Source organism: Aegilops tauschii, chromosome 5 (genome assembly GCF_002575655.3).
Source record: "Aegilops tauschii subsp. strangulata cultivar AL8/78 chromosome 5, Aet v6.0, whole genome shotgun sequence".
In the NCBI taxonomy this organism is placed as follows: domain Eukaryota; kingdom Viridiplantae; phylum Streptophyta; class Magnoliopsida; order Poales; family Poaceae; genus Aegilops; species Aegilops tauschii.
The window spans coordinates 44,127,908-44,133,907 of record NC_053039.3 but is presented as its reverse complement, the minus strand read 5'-3'; positions in this window follow the sequence as shown (position 1 = coordinate 44,133,907).

The following is a 6,000-nucleotide window of genomic DNA, read 5'->3' as shown; positions in this document are numbered from 1 at the left end:
ATCATAGCCTCTCTGATGATGTGTGAGTAGTTTACCTCAGACCTTCGGGTCCATAGTTATTAGCTAGATGGCTTCTTCTCTCTCTTTGGAGCTCAATACAAAGTTCTCCACGATTCTCGTGGAGATCTATTCGATGTATCTTCTTTTGCGGTGTGTTTGTTGAGACCGATGAATTGTGGTTTATGATCAAGTTTATCTATGAACAATATTTGAATCTTCTCTGAATTCTTTTATGTATGATTGGTTATCTTTGCAAGTCTCTTCGAATTATCAGTTTGGTTTGGCCTACTAGATTGATCTTTCTTGCAATGGGAGAAGTGCTTAGCTTTGGGTTCAATCTTGCGGTGTCCTTTCCCAGTGACATCAGGGGCAGCAAGGCACGTATTGTATTGTTGCCATCGAGGATAACAAGATGGGGTTTATTTCATATTGCATGAGTTTATCCCTCTACATCATGTCATCTTGCTTAAAGCGTTACTCTGTTCTTATGAACTTAATACTCTAGATGCATGCTGGATAGCGGTCGATGTGTGGAGTAATAGTAGTAGATGCAGGCAGGAGTCGGTCTACTTGTCCTGGACGTGATGCCTATATACATGATGATACCTAGATATTCTCATAACAATGCTCAATTCTATCAATTGCTCAACAGTAATTTGTTCACCCACCGTAATACTTATGCTCTCGAGAGAAGCCACTAGTGAAACCTATGGCCCCTGGGTCTATTTTCCATCATATTAATCTTCCAACACTTAGCTATTTTTATTCCCTTTTATTTTACTTTGCATCTTTATTATAATAATACCAAAAATATTATCTTATCATATATATCAGATCTCACTTTCGTAAGTGACCGTGAAGGGATTGACAACCCCTTTATTGCGTTGGTTGCGAGGTTTTTATTTGTTTGTGTAGGTGCGAGGGACTTAAGCGTGGCCTCCTACTGGATTGATACCTTGGTTCTCAAAAACTGAGGGAAATACTTATGCTACTTTACTGCATCACCCTTTCCTCTTCAAGGGAAAACCAACGCAGTGCTCAAGAGGTAGCAAGTACTACCAGAGAGCAGCCGGGGCAGCTGGTCCTGCAGCAGCAGCAGCAGCGCCCGGAGAAGCAGCGCATGCGAGAGCTGGGGCAGCTGGTCGTGTAGCGGCATCTCGGGTAGTAGCAGCAGGGACTCGAGCGAGAGCCGGAGCTGCTGCTCGTGCAGCAGCAGCGCGAGCAAGAGTAGAGCAGCAGCGCAAGCAAGAGCAAGAGCAGCAGCGGGAGCTAGAGCAAGAGCACACGAGGCAGGGGACCAAGAGCAAGAGCAGAGCAGCAACGCGAGCGAGGGCCGAAGTAGTAGCAGCAGCAGCACGGCTAGCGAGAGCCGGAGCAGCAGCAGCTCCTACTGATGTGGACGTCGCCGTCGAGGGATCGACGACGTGGAGGAAGTGGCCGGCGCCGCCGCCGTAGATGGAGCCGCACCATGGCAGCTCCGGACCGAGCGCCGGCAGCACCGTGAGATCGAATCAAGAAGAAAATGCAGCGATTACTGTAGAACCTCTTTGGTGGCGCCGATTAGGCCTGAGCTTCATCCCAGGAATCGGTGATGGTGCTGCTCTTCCGGTGGTGCAGGTGAAGACGGTGTTGTGGGAATGTAGGTGGCGCGATAGACGAGGCGAGCATCGTGGCAGCTCCTTGGAGGTGGAGGACGGGGTGGCTGGGCCGGTGGGACGACGAGATCGATGACAGATCCTCATCCGGTGTGGTGGATGAGGGACACCGAGCTGTTGCGGTGGACGATGTCATCGGGGAAGTGGCTCCAGCTAGGTGCCGGACGGAGGAGGGTGTGGGGCTTCGCGGGCTTTCGCGACCTCGGTGTACGAATGGGGGCGGAGGGGATGGGAGGGGGACTATGGCTTAGGGATGCGCTTGTCCGAAATGTGAGGTAAGTTACGAAAGTAACCCCACCGATTTGAACTAGGTGGTTCTTTCGGTTCAGGGGTATCACGAGAATTTCGCGTCTCGGGATTTCGTAGGAGGTGGGAGTTTTCGCGCGCATTGTAATTTTGAGATAGCAAGGCGCGGGTTGAGATGGAGGGAATTTTAGGAGAACAACGAGACAAACAGATGTCTTAAAATTTCGGGATAAGAAGGCGCGGGTTGAAATTTCCGGACATGCGCACTTCCCTTGACGAAAAACCAAAAAGAAATCAATTCGCACCACACAAGAGAGTCTAGTCCCGTGTACTGTACCAAATCAATTCGCACTACAAATGCCATTCAAAACTTTGAATCCATGTTATGTTCAATTAAAATATTTTGCTACATTTATAATGCATGCAACCTGCTACTCAAATGAACATTTTAGTGCATTTCAAACATATATACTACGCTTCAATATGAACTAAATTTGAATTCGTTTCTCTATTTGAATAAGATCTACAATCATGATTGTTGTCAAGTTAAACCATTTGAATTCATCTCTATTTAATAAGATCTACAATCATCATTATTATCAAGTTAAACCATCTTTTGTATATTATCTTCACAGCACACCACATGATTACTGTCGAGTTAGATATGAACTATGTGTACTATATGAACTCGAACTCGATTTTTTGAATCCACTTATGTTGATTTCAAATCACGGTACATTTCAAGCTCTAGCTAGATCTTCATAATCTAAACCATGTTTCATATGTATAATGTGTTTATCACATAATGTATGGTGCCCCACCTCCTACGCCTACAAGTATTTAGCTGTGAGTTGCAAACGCCACACATTATCAACAAATTCAAATAAAATGTGAGATGGTCGATATATAGTATGGTTTAGATTGTTCGATATTTAGTTGTGAGCTGCAAACGCCACATATTATCACAAAATCAAATAAAACATGAGATTGTTCGATATATGGTATGGGTTAGATTGTTCGATATTTAGCTGTGAGTTGCAAACGCCACGAATTATCACATTATAGTATAACATGTCCAAAACCACACCACGCGTATCACCGCTATATTCATGCATGCATAGGTTTATAACACTACGATCTCTTATTCAAATATATGAATCCACTTTCATATCGAATTATGATCTTTGTTAGTTTCTTACACCCACACAATCCTCTAACCTTTGTAGCTAACCCTAACTTTCTCTCGTGCATGCACACGCCCTCCTCGCCCTCCCCCTCCCTCAGCATTCTATCCATCGCGCACATTCATTTTTTTAGGTCGTTCTCCCACGGTCTCCACAACTCCTTCTTTCCGACACACACCGATCGATAAACCTCTCTAGCGATGTCTGCCTACCACATACACACACACTTTCCATCTCCTCCTTTCTCTGTCCATGCCTCGTGTCTCTCATACGGTCCCACACACGTGTAAACTCTCGCCCCTCTTTTCATCGATCTCACAATCGCACACTCTTCCCCCTATCTAGCTAGTAGGTCTCTCGCACCACCTCCCAGCTCCATCTCTCTCTCTCTCTATCCGTCTCTCTGGGCCTTATTTGCCTCTAACAAATGGATGTACACCGACTGATCTCTAGCTAGTTATTAAAGATGAGGATAAGATATAACTCATTGTAGACATACTTTTTTGTCATCTCTAAATTCTGTCTTATCAACCATTGTACATGCCCTAAGGCTCCTGCAGGCGAGCGCATGCACCCTCCATCTTCAAAATAACTAATTGAGGAGTACTCCTTTCAAAGATCGCTCTCACTTTCCTAGGTTGTGACAAGTGGCGCACTGCATGCGCCACTTGTCGCAACAGTGCGCCACTTGTCGCAACCTGTGAGTTTTTCCTTTTTTATACATTTGTTTATTCAAAACGTTTTATCTCTAAAACCGTGCGTCCAAATCTCGAACCTTTTTCACCCTTCGATTACTCGTGTCGAGATCTTCAAAACTAGATCCCACGTTGATAGGTTTTGACGAACTTTTTTTCACAAAAAACCGGACGCGAACCGGGAGCACCATTTTTCCCTTTTCGGAAGTCTTTTCCGAGAGACACGGTCGTGCCTCTCATGGAAGCAAAGCCGTGCCTCTTGCGGAAGAAAAAAAGAAAATGTATTTTTTTCGTTTTCAAGAGGCATAGCCGTGCCTCTCACGGAAGCAAAGCTATGCCTCTCACTGAAGAAAAAAGAAGAAAAAAATGTTTTTTTGTTTTCAAGAGGCACGACCGTATCTCTCACGGAAGTAAAACCGTACCACTCACAGAAGGAGAAAAAAAGAGAAAACACGTTTTTTTTCGTTTTCGATAGGCACGACCGTGCCTCTTGCGGAAGCACGTGCCTCTCACGGAAGAAAAAAAAGAGAGAAAATGTGTTTTTTTCGCACGGCCATGCCTTTCGCGGAAGCAAACTCGTGCCTCTCACAGAAGAAAAAAAAAGATAAAACAAGTTTTTTTCCGTTTCCGAGAGTCACGGTCATGCCTCTCGCGAAAGCAAAACCGTACCTCTCAGGGAAGCAAAATCATGCCTCTTGTGGAATAAAAAAAAGAACAACATGTTCTGTCGCGCAAAAAAAGATAGAAAAGACCGGTGACAAACCGAAAAGTTGAAAAAAAAGCCCCCAAAAAACCCATCCAAAAAGCCGAAAATGCATGGGAAAAAAATCCGGGGCTAGCGCCCGAAGCGCGACACGTGGCGACGGTTGAGAGCGCGCCACTTGGTGCACTCTCAGCCCATCCCCATGTGATTGTCGGGAGACTCCCGAAGGAGCGCTCGCCAACTAGTTGCTCCCACCTATCGAAAGCTTCTGGCCCTGTTTTTGCTTACACAATTTGGTTTTATCAATCTTCCGAAAGCTTATGACCTGGCTTTCCAGACGGTTTTTTCCTATACATTTTGTCCAGTTTTTCCCAGTTACATTTCTTTTTTTCCTTTTTCTTTTTCATCAATTTCAACTTTACTTTGAAATTTTTGAAAGTTTTTAAAGTTCATGCAATTTTGCCAAAACTCGTGAACATTTTTCAAACTTGTAAACTTTTTTCAAATCCATGATTTTTTTTCAAAACTTGAACTTTTTAAAAAAATGCACGCTATATCAAATCTATGAACTTGTTTTATTAAAATCCTTGGAATTTTTTTGGGTTTGAGATCTTTTTAAACGTACGAACTTTTTTTGTCAAATTTGCGAACTTTCTTCAAATTTGTGATTTCTTGCCAGATTTGTGTTTTTTCCTAAATTCATGAACCTTTTAAATTTGCGAACATATTTTTAAACTCATGAATATTTTTTCAAATTCATAAAAGTTTCTAATTTTTAAATTTTTGAATCTTGAACATTTTTATTTTACCAATTTTTAAACTTCAACTAAAGAAAACCTTTAAATTTTCCTGAAACAGCAAATCGGCGAGCAAAAGAAAAGCAGGAAAGAATACCAGCGAACATTTTTGACAAAAAAACCAGCGAGGCTGGGCGAGCGCATTAATAAGAGAGCGAGCAAAAAAAACAACAAGGCTAAGCGAGAAACTAAAAGTCAGCGAGGCTGAGGAAGCGTCGTAACGTTTACGTGGCCAAGGCCCACGCGAGCGCCCTATGCGCTGCGGCGCCAATGGTGCATAAGGTGCCGAAGACGGGGAGCAACTAACGAAAGAGTACTCATTCGGGAGCCCCCGCAAGGGTCACCTGGGGTGGGATGAGAGTGTGCCACTTGGCGCTCTCTCAGCTGCGCCACGTTTCGCGCTCTGGACGCTCCCTTCAATCTTTGATTTTTTATTTCTACACGCGTTTTTGGCTTTTTAGATGGTTTTTCCCGGGGTTTTTTGGCTTTTTGGTTTTCCTTCAGTCTTTCTTAGGTTTTGAAAAAAACTCAAAAGATAAATTTTCACAAAAAAACTCGTTTATTTCCTTTCGCGAGAGGCACAGTTGTGCTTCTTGGAAACGGAAAAGAACGCATTTTTTTCTTCCGCGAGAGGCACACATTTACTTATCGTGGAGGCACACATTTACTTAGGCACGGATTTTCTTCTGAAAAGGAAAAAAATGTGCTTCCAATTTGTTT